The 18113-nt window shown below is 35.7% G+C and overlaps 1 protein-coding gene across 1 annotated transcript in view; it reads right to left on the reverse strand.

Moving 5' to 3' along the window:
- LOC128546700 (gamma-aminobutyric acid receptor subunit rho-1-like) overlaps positions 1–18113 on the reverse strand; it is a 36323-nt gene that overhangs the window by 16551 nt on the left and 1659 nt on the right. The window lies entirely within an intron of this gene.

Consider the following 18113-nt stretch of genomic DNA (forward strand, 5'->3'; position numbering starts at 1 on the left):
TGGTGCGACCAAGGCAAGTGGGTGAGCAGGTGTGGGTGCGCAACTTCACATGTTTATAATAAATGTTCACAGAAAAGAATGAAAGAAATTTAATGAAATTCTGCCAAATGGTAAATTTGTTATGTACAACTATGTGGATTATTAGAAAATTAAAGGGCAATAACTCTAAAGTTACAAAAGAAACCTGTTCGAAATTGTGTGTGCACAACCACATTATAGTGCTCTAAATTCTGTTAAAGTTTCACAGTTCAAGGTCAAATATATCAAAAGTTATGACGCAGAAATTGCCATATTTATAATACCCTATATAGTTAACACTAGACATTTCTAAGGGCCATAACTCTGGGGTTACTTGGGCAATCTGACTGAAACTTGACGGGCCCCATAACCTCATAGTGGTGAACTTGTATATGAAGTTTGTTTAAAAAAATTTAAATAAGGATTTTTTTTTTGGGTGGGGTTGGGGTTGGGGCGGGGGGGGGAGGGAGGGATGTAATCAAGGTAAGGGGGTGACCAGGTGTGGGTACACAACTTCACATGTTTACAATAAATTTTCATGGAAAAGAATGAAAGAAATTTAATGAAATTCTAGCAAATGGTAAGTTTGTTATGTACAAATATGTGGATTTTTATACAATTAAAGGGCAATAACTCTTAATTTACAAATAAATCCGAACTAAATTGTGTGTACACAACCACATTATGGTGATCTAAATTCTGTTTAAGTTTCATAGTTCTAGGTCAAATATATCAAACATTATGATGCAGAAATTGCCATATTTATAATATCCTATATAGTTAACACTAGAAATTTCTAAGGGCCATAACTCTGGTGTTACTTGGGCAATCTGACTGAAACTTGACGGGCCGCAAGAACACATAGTGGTGAACATGTATATGAAGTTTTAAATAAATATTCCCAACCATTTCTTAGATATGGCTCCGGACGGACGGAAGGACGGATGGACGGACGGACGGACGGAAAGACGGACGGACAACGCCAAAACTATATCCCTCCGACTTTCGTCGGGGGATAATAAACCAGGGTCTCACTGGGTTTGAACGAGTTACAAGTCTGGCTTATAGCGACGACCTTGGAACACTTTAAAATATAAAGACATTAAAAAGGTAAAACACATCTACGTCGCTGCGTAATTATCAATCGAAAATATTATCAACTTTAATTTGGCAAAATTTCATAACAATCCGCTGAAAATTGTTAGGTGGCGCATATTAAGTGTACTGACGTTGTCGCCACACGGCTCTACTTGTAACTCGATCGAACCTAGTGAGTCTATCCTAGGAAAATGCTCATGTGTTCGTAACGTAAAATAATCAATTTTAGGCACAAAAAGAATGTTTGTGTAAAGGAATGTAAACTTTCGTGGCTTATTTTGTATCAGTGTCAGTTTAACAAAGGGACAAAGTATCATCCAAACACTTAAATGGTATACAGTATGATATTAAATATAAACCTACATCTTACGTAGATCGAGGGAAAACATCTTAATACTACCACTCAAGCTGGAACAGAAATTTAAACAAAGTTTGTAATTTTACTCAATAACATGGCAAAGACCTTAAAAAGGTTCAAATTTTCGAAAATGATTCAAACTGGTTTCGAAATTCTTAAAGCTACTCCACTGAGATTTTAACACTAGAGGACTAGAACAACAGTTTGTGGTTTTTACGTATTAGAAAGATTTGTTTCTCTAGGAGCTTCGTCAGAATGAACATAGTAGTGTAAAATCGCCGTAAAATGAAACGTTACATCACATCAGTTTTTCTTGTGTGCCGTCCTGATGTGACGGTTTAGAGCCGACCTGTGTTTATATGTAGAATGACAGTGTGGATATTCTACCAATACCAATGAATTAACAACTGGTAGATATAAAACAACTCTTCTGCACAATAGCAACAGAAGTTTTATAGAAATCGGTTCTCAAAAGAAAACAGTGCGCCCAGTTGTTAACGGAAACCCCATGCCCACTAAGCACACCGAAAAGTGCTAATATGAAAATAATTCTTTACACATCCGACGTACATGTATAACATTTCTTAAATATTTCACCATTAAAGGGTTTCATTGATTACTCTGTATGCACAGTTCCTATATGTAGTAAAATTACAACCCTATGACGCTCAAGCTCCCTTTGTGACAAAAAGCCCTGGTCACAACAGACAAAAGGTATTGTACCCGAATGTCCCTTCTCATGAGAAAAAAGGTTACGTCTATGTCTGTATTTCTTTTCGCATGTTTTACAGATGTGTGTTGTCGTCCATTCTATAAAAAGACACATGACAACTGACTTGTCGTGAGAACATAAAGTTGCTTTCTTTGAGAACATGGCCTGCGATGGACTTGTGGGAACATTTCATAGAATGGCATTTTCTGTCCAATATGCGTCTATGAGCAAATATCCGAGACAATTATGGTCATATCAATGGGTTATAGCGATGACCTATGCTATGAATTTTATCCACAAGAAAGTGTAATTCTTTTGCAATTGACTTGCAGTGAGAACACCTCAGAGTGCAGATGTCGGAAGTGGTTGAACAGGAATAGCGTTAAAACGAGGTGTTGGTGGGGAAATCGTAGTACCGGGGATAGCACTTTCAAATAGGTTCCGAATCATGTGCATGATATTTATACAATATATTGAATAACAAACTTACGCCGCGATTTATAATTTTTGTTTACCTTTTCACTTTCGAGCTTGTAGCGGGAACAATATGACGTAGCGCGATCACGTGATTGGGCACACTGATGTAGCATCATCTAGTGGTTCTTTTACCAAGTTTGTTCAAATTATGCCCCTAGTGTCAAATATGGCGCCCTGGGGGTCACATGCTTTATATAGACTTATATAGAGAAAACTTTAAAAACCTTGTCCATAACCTACAAGATTCAAGGTTGGACCACACGTATAGTTTTGAGTGGCTAGATGAAACTTGACATGAGTTGACCTAGTGACCTTCTTTCGCATTTCTGTAGCTTCAGCCTTCAAATATGGACCACATGCATAGATTTGTGTACCGAAATCAACTTTGACCTTGACATTGACCTAGTGACTTACTTTCAAATTTTTGAAGGTACAGGCTTCAAACTTGGACCACATGCATCTTCCTCTCTGAATCAATAATAGCTAGAGCCTTGATTTTTCGGCGAATGCCGTATTAAGAACGAATTCGTGACCATGTCACGTGACATCAGTTTGCAAATCAGACTACTCGATAACGCATTATAGATAATTTATCAAAATGAACGATTTATGCAACACTCTGCCTGATTGGACAAGAGGGTCTATGTGTTTCACTCTGCTGATTGTGCTACGCTGGGTGAAATGTAGACAAAGCATTTATGCTAAATGACGCTGTTCACAGTTTTAGAGCTAAGTTTCGCTCAGTATATTTAGCAAGAATATTGATATATCTAAAAAATGAAAATTTAATAAATATGATAAAAACCTGTTCAAGTACCAACATATATCAATTTACAGAAAGAGCTGAATACGGTCTGCGTATCACATAAATAAGGGTGTGATTAGAGTCTTCTATGTAGAGAAGTGCCAGACCGCTGCTGTAATTATTTGTCGTAGAATAAACAAAACAAAATTGCACATCTAGGAAACATTTGTGAACATTTTAAAGAGAACCATTTAAATTGTTTTCAAGTTAGGTGTTTGGTTCTGCCATTTGCAAAATGTTAGATAGATGATAGAATGACACGATTTGTAAACCTCATATACTTTTTGTCTTACTACAATTACCGACAATCTTTCTTAAAGATTGTTCTTGTTAGTGTGTGATGTCAGAGTTGTACTGTCTGACTATTGCCATAGACTAAAGAATGTGTGTGACGGCTAACATAGAAGAAACCTATCAATACCTGTACCCTTTCCTTATGCAAACACACATAAAGCTTTATACTCAGGTGAGCGATTTAGGGTCACTGACCCTCTTGTTACATAATGTGCTTTACATTTTACATGGATGATTTTAGATATACTTTATACAAAATTTTTACATCAATGGTTTAGGGTATGCTTTGCATTAACGTTTACATTATAACTACTCTTTGGCGATATGTGACCAATTTGTGTCGATTCGCCGTAAAATCCAACTCACTCACTCACTCACTCACTATTAACTTCTCAAATGATTTTATGATTAAATTCTATATCTTAAACATTTTTTCTTTCGATCAGGAGAATCCATTATTTTTCATGTATTGCACGAAATTGCAGTCATGTAAAGTTTACTTTTAGTATTAATATTTACTCAAATATGCTCAGCAAAACATTTAGCTGTAAACGTGTAAAAAATACTTTCAATTTATACATAGTTACTGCGAGAATTTGACCGTCATTGTCAAGACTTCACATCGTCTGGCAAACCATAACTATCACATCAAATAGGAAAACAAAGCATATGGGACCTGAAAAACGCATCGTTATATCCGAAACTCCGTTACATGCGATATCGGTACATGCGGAGTCAAAGTAAAGAAAATATAGAAGGCCAGACTCGGTACTGCAACCACAGCATCGTTACATGTGGTATATCGGTACAAGCGATATCGGTATAAGAGGAGCTTTACTGCATTATATCATATGGCACCGTGTATGATATTGTCAACCCGAGGACAGAATGTCACCCAATTCGAAAGGCGAGTGGTGACATTCTGTTTCGAGGGTTGACAATATCAATGTCACACACGCTGACAAATCATATTTATCTTATTATACCAAAAGTAACTACATAAAAAGTTTTTAAAATGTTATCAATTCATATAATTCAACAAACCATAACTATCTCATCAAATTGGAAAACAAAGCATATGGGACCTGAAAAACGCATCGTTATATCCGAAACACCGTTACATGCGATATCGGTACATCCGGAGTCAAAGTAAAGAAAATATAGAAGGCCAGACTCGGTACTGCAACCACAGCATCGTTACATGTGGTATATCGGCACAAGCGATATCGGTACAAGAGGAGCTTTACTGCATTATATCATATGGCACCGTGTATGATATTGTCAACCCGAGGACAGAATGTCACCCAATTCGAAAGGCGAGTGGTGACATTCTGTTTCGAGGGTTGACAATATCAATGTCACACACGCTGACAAATCATATTTATCTTATTATACCAAAAGTAACTACATAAAAAGTTTTTAAAATGTTATCAATTCACTAGGTAAATAAAATGTATGATCTATTTATAGGTTGAAGGTCAGTAATTCAAATCCGTCTTTGCTTCATATAAAAACAAATTCAGGTCGTCCTTACGTATCTTTATCGAACAACACTTTTTCCTTCGCCTATTTTTCATAAAAGTTCTATCACAAATTAATGAAAAAAAAAGATGAAAGAGTAAACAGGTGGTTCGATAGTTCCTTGTGAAATGCCAGTCAGTTGTTGTCTGCTACCCCAAAACTGGTGCAAATTTGCTCTTGTCCGAACAATAAACACCTAAATCTGTTTTCGATCGATCTGCAAAACTTGCAATGTGGAGTGTACAAACATGATAACCGTCTCATTTCATACAGAATTTATTCTAGCAGTGAAAACATGCGATTTAAGTACTCGTTCTACATGAATATGCGTAAAAATCGAAGCAGTTATTTGCCCTTATATGACATCTTAAATAGCGCGGTCACATGACATTACACTTTCGCCTGGTCACGTGTAAAAATGTGTGATAGTCAAAACATCTTTTTGGGGGTATTGGGATTTTATCATTGTAGACACAGTTGAAATAAAACGAATCGCCCTGATCTACCACGATTCCCCTGACAAGTTACGACAAAATGCATGCCACTATCAGTTCGAATGCATATTCACTGACCCCAAAATACCAAAATATCGAACAGAAAATGTACAGGATTCGGTAAAACCACAGAAGTTGTTTTGGTATAATCTGCTATCAGCATTAACGCTAAAAACGGTTGCTATTTTACTGATACAAGAAACGTCTGTTTCGTGTATCACCGACAACAATAAAGGAAATATCCAAATCTCCCATAGTTTTAATTTTATTTATTTAAAATAAAAATCTGTCATACTGAGGACAGAAAGCTGTGACGCGGAGAAATGAGTCGTCCTAAAATCCGTGATAAATGGCAGAGTTATGGACCAGACAAGAAAATATTTGATTTCTCAGTGTGACCTTGACCTTGGAGCTAGGGGTCTAGGTCTTGTGCACGACACCTCATCTCATTATAGGGAAAATTTACCAAGTAATTTCAAAACCCCTTCATCAAAGGCAGAGGTATGGACTAGACAAGAAACTGACCATGATATTCTTTAACCTCAATGTGTGACCTTGACTTTAGAGCTAGGGTCTGGATCGTGAAAAACATTTATGCCAAGTAGTTTTAAGATCCTTGATGAATGGCCGAGTTATGGACCGGACACGAAACAGACCCTGTTAATATTTTGACTTCTTAGTGTGACATTGACCTTGGAGCTAGGGGTCTGGATCTCGCGAACGACACGTCGTCTAATTATGGTTAACATTTATGCTAGGTTATTTGAAAATTCCTTCATGGATTGCAGAGATATGGACCGGACACGCAACAGACCATGATAACCTTAGCCCTCTAAGTGTGACTTTGACCGCCTTGGAGCTAGGGGTCTGGGTCTTGCGCATGACACGTAGTCTCATTATGGTGAACATTTATGCCATGTGATTTCAAAGTCCCTTCATGGATGGAAGACTTACAGTACGAGTTCGTTATTCCATAGACTTTGACATAGGTTTAAGTGCTTTAATAATGCTATTAACATCTGAACTGCTGACGGCATGTCCCCTAATTGGATGGCATATGATTTGTTTTCAAGATAAAGGTCACGAAATGATGTGTGATTTGTTTACGCATACAGCTTTAGAATTATTGGGCATGCTCTGGAGCATTTTTACCATTAGTAACAGCTCAGGTTTTGAATCTAAGAGATTTTTTTCCTTTTTTGTAAATAAATCATGTATAAATTTACAGAATTGCTTATAGCCCGGTTTTATTATATAAACTAACTAGTAAATGTATGTGTGTAATGGAGTTTTCTAAAGAAAACGGAACCTAAGTAATTATTGTTACCTTTATTGGGATAAGCCGTTATTTAAATATTATTTCAATTACACAACAATGGTCACATTACCTAAACAGTTTTTGTTGATTCTGAACCAGTACTGACTTGATCACTGTAAGAGCTTCCGGGTCGTATAGTTAAGATCGCTTACTTCGAATCACTCGGCTGTTACATAATGTGGGTTCAAAACTTTGCTTAAAGGTGCAAAATAAAGACAAATGAATAGACATAAATCTTAAAAAAAGACTACACATTTTGTAATATATCACTAAAAATTATGATAGCCATGCAATATTCCCTTGAAATCAACACAAGAACAGAGAAACAAATGATTGTTTCTGTATTTTCTTAGACTGACATGGGGGGTCATTTTGTCCTACTTTCATGTTTATCGTTTTTCCGTAATAGGTCGGAAATTATTAGGGATCACGTGATTTTAAAATTGTTTCAATCGAATATCCGTTTAAAGACGCGCGACAAAATAACTGTATTTCTATGATGGTAATTATACACGACTTGCACGAAAAATATGAAATGTACAAAATTTATGTTTAAAATTGATAGTGACATATATTAGGCCAAGACAATGTGTTTAATGTCTAAAATCTTATTAAATTAATGTAGCCATATGTACATAATCAGTGTATTTAGGTAAATTTCAATCAGATTTTGTTTCGGCAGTGTAAGACAGTTATTCATTTATATTCTTAAAACTATACTGAAAAGAGATTAACTGCAAAAGTTTGCAGACGAAGTTGTAAAAACACTTTTATTCGGGAAGGGCCTGAATTGTCCTCCCGTAAATTTGTAGTATAGCTGTTTATTACCTGTATTATGATTTTCATGACGGTTTTGTGAGTTACAAAATTGTTGAATTCCATCATCCATGTGCTAAGTTTGCAAAAATCACGTTATCGTTTCGGCATATAATATATTTTGCATCTTTTTATAAATTATAGCCTCGTTTCGGAGGATTCTTCCGAAAAAATCCGAAGGTGCTCGACGGGTACGTAAGCAGTCGGAAAACATACTTTCGGTTTGACATAGGCAACATTTTTTGTTTATTTGTTAGTTATTCGTGAACATATTCATAACTATTTGGTCAGATCTGATGCAGTGGGCCATATTTTCAGTAAATAGGAAGGCTCAGCTACAAACTCTGGTTTTCATATAATACTCGTTCGGGTTTTAGTAATGGACCTTTAAGGTTCAGAATTCTTTCGAACACAGCCCGTGTTGAAATAATGTGTGGAGGGTAAATGGAGTTATTTTTCACCATCAATAGCCAAAAAGTTGCCATATAACCAACAAGTGTATGGCGTTAAATCCAACAAAAAAGTATCACCCTAGCACCTTCCTTATCAGACTCGAATGTGGAGAACATACAGCGCTTCTGTGGATCAAAGTCGCGTCCTCTAAATGCAAAGAAATTTTCTAATTTCTGATACAAACAGACAGGCTTACATGACAAGACGAACTTCTAAAATTAATATGGCAAATGCTGGAACTTAAAATGGAGTTGTAAATTTCATTCTATCTATTTGTTAATTTTCCTCTGTATTCATAAGACTCATTGCAGAAGGTTATTAACAGGGTATTTTTTCTCCGCGCCAACAAGCGCGAATTATCTGTGTTAGCTTTTTTCTGAGTGCAATTTAAGTCGTGAATGACAATTTTGTTTTCTTTCGATTTTGCAAAACCTCTGTTTTTTATTTGAAATGTCTGACCTGTAATAATGGTATCAGAGTCAAAACACACACGAGATAAATAAGTTCCTCTAGAAGAACAAAGGAAGGAAAGAAGTAAAAAAGCAGAAAAAAAGCAATTTATATCAGACATCACGTGTCAAATTTCTTTCGTTTTCAGTTTGATGAATGCGCCAGAAAGGAATAGTATTGCTTGGCGTATTTTTTCCATAAACTCTAAAACATGCAATTCCTAAGTACATATTTAGAGCTTACAAATATTATTTAAATGTAAGCACGTCCAAATAATTTGTTCAGTGTGTTGCAATAATTACCGTGTTCGTTATAACATTGGCAGTAGCTGTGCAAATATTATGCGCAAATAACTGGTATTGTGCGCTTAGCGGAACAGTTGGCAACTCGGACGTTCTCACGAAACGGTATTTAAGTGACACCCCCATTGTTCTCTCTATTGGTTTATCAGTCACATAAAAAGAAAAAGGTCACATAAACAGAACGGAATGAATGACATCAAACAGAAAGTACCGTTATGAAGTCACTTAACCATCATTTCGCGGGCACGGGCAACCTTACTCACATTTGTTATACGCACAAGTAAGCGACCCTGTGCGTTTGGTAAAATCAATCTGCGCTAAAGTATGGTGGCTGATTTCTGTCATTTCATGTTGGCGGGGCGAAAACACGACAACCTGAAAACTCGACAAAAACCTAATTTTACGCGAAAACTTGACGTTTAGAAGGTGCCGACACGGAAAATTTATCTGTCGAGTTTTCGTGTTGGCAGGTATAGATTTGTCGTCTTGGCGACATTTATTTGTGATGTTTTCGCCCCGCCGCCTCGAAAACAGGACAAATATCTTATTTGTTTTGCTTTCAAGTTTTCGCGCCGCCGACATGAAAACACGGCAAATACTTTTCAGGCGTTATATTAAGCTATTGGAGAAGAGATTTAGGAATGATTCTCTTTCTATTCGAACGAACCGTCAACTGGGAGCGGGAGCGGAACCAGATAAAAACGAAGACAGCATAAGGTGAGTCAGGGCGTGTCCGCCTGGAAGTATTTGAAAATGTATAAAACGGTAGCCACTGTGCACGTGAGCGTTAATGAAGATTAACTTCACACGTTAATAAAGGCTGGATATTATTATTACGATATTCTTATAAAACATTAATTATATTGCAGAGAACAAACTTATCATAGCATACTACACATACGATACAATAAATTGATTGTAAGTCTGTATTATCATGGGATCAATATCAGGTATATCAGTTTTTACCCTGTAATTTTAAATAATGGTCATATCCTCCATATGTGTTTTTACAGGCATTAGCTAACAGCGAACGCTGTAACACTGAGTATAAAAATCAAATTAAAAATCTGTCAAAATACAGATTGGTCAGATTTGGTCATTATAAAAAAGGTCTTAATATTGTTCTAGAAAGGAAATTGTTTTGATACATTATCAGAAAATACATAAAATGTAGGTGAAGAGTAAACAGGCAGAAGTAATTAGTTTGATCTTCTTCCGATATTTTTATGTAACAAATGTGGTATTTGGCCGAAATATACATAGAAGTCAATTTTTATTAATAAAACTATATTCTCTAGTTGTTTAATTTTGACATGTGTTTACGTGCGGAAATGTTGTGTTTAGTTCAGTACTTGTTGTGCGCATGTCTAACGGAACACGCCAAAACGAAAACTCGACAAATATGTGTGTCGTGTTTTCGTGTCGATGGGATGGAAACTCGACCTTTTATACGAAATTGTTTAATGATAAAAATCGCAAAATCCAGACATGCTTTAAGGTGTGAATTGTCCGAATCGGTCTATTTGACGTTTGTATTATTTACATGAAACAATAGGGACATTGACCCAAATGCGCTGTTTTTTCAGACTCCTGGAGAGAAGCTATTATTATTCCCATACAAAAACCCGGAAAAGATAGCACGAACCCAAGTAATTATAGACCGATAGCCCTTACTAGTTGTTTATGTAAAACTGTGGAACCTATGATCAATTCCAGACTAGTCTGGTACCTCGAATCGCAAGGATTAATTACAAACTTTCAAAGCGGCTTTCGCAAACTACGCACCACAACTGATCATCTTGTTCGACTAGAAAATTCTATTCGTGATGCATTTGTTAACAAGAAATATCTTTAAAAATGAATTGTAATAAAGAAAGAAGTTTGAATTTTTCATCTAACATTCATCTTTCATCTAACATTTTTCAAATTGCAAAACTAAACACCGCACTTTAACAATTTAAATGGTTCTCTTTTAATTTTTCGCAAAGGTTTCGTAGGGTTGCAATTTTGTTTCGTTTATCCTTAGACGAATAATTACAGCAGTAGTTTGATGAAGATTCATGAAGCGGTTCATGAGAAGAGGTCATTAAACGTGTTTATATTTTTAGCTAAATTGGTCCCTATCCCCATTTGTAACAAAATAGCAGGAGACCTTACGATATTGTTACACATCGAGTTTGATAAAAATCCATTACATTTTAGTGGTTAATGTAGGGATAATACACGTTTTTTTGTGTATTAACGTCTGCAGAAGCCCGCGGGATTGTTTGTGACCGAGACCGAAGGTCGCTATTCTTGCATAAAAAATATTTCACGACGATTTAAGTATTGTTTTCATATGTGATGACTTGACGATTCCGGTACATTTTTTATTTACCATTCCTATTGTTCTTGGAAACGGTAAACATGTTTTAAATATCCGTATCCAGGGCCCGGAAATAAACAACACTATCAAAAGCACATCCTGATGGTTTTTGAGCGATTTTTTTTTATCTCTCATTATTACAAACATAAAATTACCAAAAATTGTTCATATCATTTCACAATTTGGTATACTCGATCACAATTTCAAGAATAATAATTTTATATTCGAGTTATATTGAGTACGGACACGCAGTTGGAGTACGGATGAGTACGAACGTAGTGTCAAGTTTCCAAGCTGTTTATATAAATTCTTCGAGAAATTAGATAAAAACATACCGACTGATATTTACCAAAATCATAAATATAATACCTAAAAACGAACAATAGCACAAGTTACACGCGATACTTATTTATTCACAGTTATTTACAATAACTGAACAGACGCTATGTAAAGGGAGTGAACTCTAAGAGAAGCTAGTGCGTACATTGATGGGGGCAGTACGTTTGGGGTTGGAAACAGATACAGTTAAACATACTATGGATTACATTGTATCTATAATGCTACAAGAAGAGGTTGTTATGGAAGAAACAAGACGCAGATGCCAAATATCAGTGTGCGCAAAAATACATACATATATCCCTGGCAAAGCATTTCAAAAATAAAAATCATGTATTAACAGCACGTGAATTGCCTTGTTTGCACATGATTTTTCTCCCGTTTATACATGGGCGGATCCAGTGAAAAAAGTAGTTTTTATGCAAGAATGCGAAGAAAGGCATATCTACTTTTAGCTATAGTGGTCCCTAATAGGGCCCAAGTTCCTATATAAATAAATTTGGAAGAGGACCTTATAATGATGCTCCAGACCAAGTATGACAAAGATCCACCAAGCCGTTCATGAGACGCTGTATAAAGGCATTTCTAGTTTTAGCTCTAGCAGCCCCTAAAAGGGGTTAAATGTCCCAGCTGAACAAAGTTGGCTGCGGGCCTAATAAAGATGCTACAAATCAAGTTTGATTAGAATACATGAGAAATCAAAAAAGGATTTTTTTATTTATTATTCTTATTTATTTCTAAAATAGGCCAACTGATCCCGCTTTAACAAATGCATATTCGCTATTCATGAATCTTTGGACAATGACGTCACACCTATAAAAAAGTGAAGGTCAAGCAAAACATACAATTGTAATTATTTCAATATTTCTGTTTCATAAGCAAAGTTTGACCATATTCATATCACATAGATAAACTGTATGCAGCGTACCTTCATTTCAGTGTAATGAGATTCAGTCATTATAATATATAATAATTTATAACAAATATATCAAAGCAAACAAGTACTCATTTTAATATGCAATCTGAATAAGTCACAAAAGCAAGAAACCTTTTCATATACAGACGACAATTGTAACAAGGAAAATCTTTTAAAAAGCACTTCTCTACATAAAAGACTCTTATCACACCCTTATTCATGTGATACGCAGACCGTATTCAGCTCTTTCTTTAATTTGATATATGTTGGTATTTGAACAGGTTTTTATCATATTTATTAAACTTACTTATCATTTTGAGATATATCAATATTCTTGCTAAATATACTGAGCCAAAGTTAGCTTTAAAACTGTGAACAGCGTCGTTTAGGATAAACGCTTCGTCTACATTTCACTCAGCGTAGCACAATCAACAGAGTGAAAGAAATTGACACTCTCGTCCAATCAGGCAGAGTGTTGCATAAATCTTCCATTTTGATAAATTATCTATAATGCGTTATCAAGTAGTTTGATTTGCAAACTGAAGTCACGTGGCATAGGTAACGAAAACCAATTTAGACGGCGTCGCCGAAAAAAGAGCATATAGTGTCTGTCTTTTTCGATTTAGAAAAAACTTATGACACTATATGGAAATATGGTATTATAAATGATCTTAACGACATAGGTTTAAAATCTTATTACAAATGTTAGGTACCATCCATAATCAAGGTCTTCGTATTGCTCTTGGTGCATTCCGAACATCGCCAGTTGAAAGTCTATATGCTGAAGCAAACGAACCGTCTCTTTACACATGCCGAGAAAAACTTTCATTGCAATATGCAAGAGTGGCTGCCAACAAATCCAATCTTGCTGATGAAATTATTTTTTAAACCAAAGTACTCAGATTCATACGAGGAAAACCAAAACAAATCAAACCGTTTGGATTTCGCATAAAATCTTCTATGAATGAAACTGACGTTGAATTCGATGGTATTAAACTCAATTGAAGATACACCACAATGGACCCTTCATACCCCTACAGTTCCTTTCGATTTGAAAACTGCCTTTAGAAAGTCTGAAACAAACTCTGAAATATTCAAGTCCAAATATCATGAAATCAAATCTACTTACAAGGACTATTTTGCAATTACACAGACGGTTCAAAAGATGAATCAAAGGTTGGCTGTGCTGCTGTCAGCCTTCTTCATCAATCAAAATTACGTTTGCCAAATAATGCAACAATATTTTCAGCCGAGGCCAAAGCTATTGATTTAGCTCTAAATTTTATATAAAAAAATAGTGAAGAAAAATTTATTATCTTTTCCGACTCGCTTTCTGTTTTAATGTCAATTCATAACCGAAATATGGAAAATCCATTCATTCAAAATAATTATTCTTGTCAAGTTTCATGAACTATCTTTAAAAAAAATCTATCATATTTTGTTGGATTCCCCGTCATGTTGGTATTCATGGAAACGAGGATGCTGATATTGCAGCAAAAAATCCTTTTTATTATCACAATCTACCGACCAACAACGAAAACTCGACAAATAATGCATTTGTCGTGTATTTGAAATTACCACATACCGATTTTAGGCCAAATAAAAACAAATACATTTTATCTAAATGACAGTCATCATGGAACAATGCTTCATTCAATAAACTTCATGATATTAAACCTACTCTAGGGGAATGGTACCAAGGGAACAGATCCGTTCGCAGGGAGGAAGTTGTTCTTTCTCACTGTCGAATAGGTCATACCCGTTTGACTCAGTTTTATCTTTTGAATAAAGAAGATCAACCCGAATGTGTACCATGTCAAAGTGTGTGGACTTTACAACACAACGTAGTACATATTATGACGTTCAATCTTTGAAAGAATTATTTGAACACGTTTCAGTCGGAAATATTTTATCGTTTCTAAAGCAGATAGGAATATATAAAAAAATCTAACATTTCATATTTTTATTTACATTTTGCAATATTATTATGTTTGCAGCTGATATTTTAACACGCACTCATACATTTTTACATAACTGATTTTAGATATGCTTTGCATTTTACATGGATGTTTTTAGATATGTTTTACATTATTCATAGTATTCTTTTAATTTTTACATGGATGTTTTTAGGTATGCTTTACAGTTTTACATCAATGTTTATGCTTTACAGTTGGCGTTTGCAATATGACTTCTTCTCGGCGATATATGACCATTTTTTGTCGATTCGCCGTAAAATACAACTCACTCACTCACCGCGCTTGCATGTGTACAAGGGGTCAGTTGTGTTTGTATAAGTACAGAGTTAGGTTTCGTCTATGTTACCTTATCTTATATACATGTCACACACACTTTTGAACCCAGGGCAATAATTTTACAATTACGGTAATGCGGTCGGTATTTCAACAACAACACGTACTATGTATAGATTTCTATCTCATCAACGTTTCAGCTAACGCTTTCGTCAGGATAATTTACATACAACAGTATTTTTACAATTATGTTAGACAGTACAAATCTGATATTACACGCCAAATATCAAGGCTCAAGCTATTATTGATTCAGAACAAAAAGTGAACATGCCCCCCACCCCCACCCCCACAGCAGCCAATTGTTTTGACGCAACAGCAGAATAATTTGAACAATCTTTGTAGAGGGTCACACGTGAACCATTTGTGCAAAAATTATATTAAAGTTTCCACTTTATACATATAGGGAAAAGTGACCACGCCCTATGGCAGCCATGTTTTTTACGAATCAAAATAATTGGAACAATTTTTGTAGAGGGTCGCACAAGGACCATTTTTATAAAATTATTTTAAAATCGGACAAGCAGTTTCACACAAGATCATTTTTAAAGTTTCCACTTGACCCAGAATGTTGAAACTTAAATGGATGATTGGTCATAAAGAGTAGATGACCCCTAACGGTTTTGGGGTCACTCTGTGAAAGGTCAAGGTCACAGGGGCCCGGACATTGAAAACCATTTCCGGTCAGTAACTTGAGAACCACTTGACCCAGAATGATGAAACTTCGTAGGATGATTGGTCATGCAAAGTAGATGAACCCTAACGATTTTAGGGTCACTCTGTTAAAGGTCAAGACCACAGGGGCCTGAACATGGAAAACCATTTCCAATCAATAACTTGAGAACCTCTAGACCCAGAATGTTGAAACTTCATAGGATGATTGTTCATGCAGAGTAAATGACTCTTATTGTTTTTGGGGTCACTCCGTTAAAGGTCAAGGTCACAGGGGCCTGAACATTAATAACCAGTTCCGATCAATAACTTGAGAACCACTTGACCCAGAATGTTGAAACTTCATAGGATGATTGAACATGCAGAGTAGATGACCCCTATTGACTTTGGGGTCAGTCTATTAAAGGTCAAGGTCACAGTGGCCTGTTCATGTAAAATCATTTTTTGGAAATAACTTGAGAACCACTTGACCTACAATGTTGAAACTTAATAGGATGATTGGACATGCAGAGTAGATGACCCCTATTTATTTTGAGGTCACTTGATCAAAGGTCAAGGTCACAGGAGCCTGAACAGTGACTTGAGAACCACTAGGCCACGAGTGTTGAAATTTAGCGGGATGACTGGACATGCCAAGTAGATGATCCCTATTGCAGCCAACCATCAGTGTCTCTTTGACTTTCGCTCCTGACCCCTATTGACTTCTTGCCTATAGGACTTTGCATTGGGGGAGACATTCGCTTTTTTACAAAAGCATTTTCTAGTTCGACTTTAATTTTTCAATATTGGAGTTAGAATTCTGTCTCATTAAATCTGTTTACTTGAAGCACCCTAGAAAAAATGATATTTACAGATTTATTTTTTGTTTTATAATTGTTTAACAACAGTTTGATGTTTCTTTCATCAAAACTAATGCTGTAATGAATTCTCTGCAAACGTTTTAGAAAGTGGCCATCACATTGAAATTTATCTCTATTTGAGCTTGAGGAAATTCCATAAATTATACAAAATTTACCAAAAAACGGCACGGTAAAAGTTGTTTAAAATTTGCAACATGGAGCGAAACATGGTCAACTTTAAGAATATACCAAGCAAATGCCATTTTTAAAACATTACTATTAGGGGTCTAATACCTTAAGGACCATTTGTGTGAAATTTTAAGATTTTTTCTTCTATTTTTAGCTCTGGCAGCCCATATGTGCACAGCAAGCGGAACCGTTTGAACAACTTTAGGTAGAGGACCACCCAAGAAATATCATGGTCAAGTTTCATCAAAATCCATTCATTAGTTTCGGAGATTTCGTTTAAACGCAAATGTTGACGACGAACGGACGACTTGAGGCACGCACGACGGTTGACGGACACAGTGTAATAACAAAAGCTCACCACGAGCACTTTGTGCTCAGGGGAGCTAATAATAGAAAAGTGATCCAAATATCTATGCAGTTATTTCGGCCTTGGTAATTTACATACTATTTCTTTAAAAGTCGTTTTAAGGCTAATTGTCGTCATCCCAGATATTTCTATACTGTTATAATTAAACCTTTTTAAACTGAAAGGTAACTTTTGCAAAAAACAGAAATAAAATAGCAAATCCTGATATTTATTCTGAGTATTTTTCATGTATTTCTGATGTGTGTACGTTGCTTGCAAAACACGAGCGCAGACTAACCTTCTAGTCAGGTTAGTATTTCGTGATACGCTTCATACTAGTTAGTTATCTTAAAGTGTAATGTGACACTTATGTAGCAGAGGTGTGCTATCGGTATATAAAGGGCTCACATATCGCTTAGTTTAATCAAACACTCGTTTGATATGAAAAATTTACACAGCGCAAGATTGGCAAATTCTTTTGATTATCTTCATGGATATTTAGTGATAACAACAAAATATCACCGTTCTAAATCTCGTTTCATACATGACGAAAGTGGTTTGGACCCAGTATTTTACGAAAATCAACAATGCTATTCCTTAATACCCGGCTCCAATGATGGTTATAGTAGTTTCGCGCCTTCAGCCTGCTCATTGTTTAGGGCGACTTTGCAAACGGAATGATTTAAATTCTACAGTTATGTAGTAATTCTTGTATTTCTAAATCCACGAAAAATCTCCTTAACAGGTAGAGATAGGCCAAAATACACCTCAAAGTTGGATGTAACATGCATGTTGTTCTATCGAAAAGTAATCCTACGACGGACCAGTAATAAAAAGTTACAATATATAAGCTATTCATAGTTACAAAAAAAATCTAAACTAGGGACCTGGTTCTTTGCACACGACACTTCGTCTCATGATGATGAATAAAAATCCAAGAATGCATGAAGAAGAAATGCTTTGGTCAAAGGCGTTCATGTATCTGACCTTTGGCCTCTACATGTGACATTGATCTTAGACCTAGGGAC

Source organism: Mercenaria mercenaria, chromosome 11 (genome assembly GCF_021730395.1).
Source record: "Mercenaria mercenaria strain notata chromosome 11, MADL_Memer_1, whole genome shotgun sequence".
Taxonomy (NCBI): Eukaryota; Metazoa; Mollusca; class Bivalvia; order Venerida; family Veneridae; genus Mercenaria; species Mercenaria mercenaria.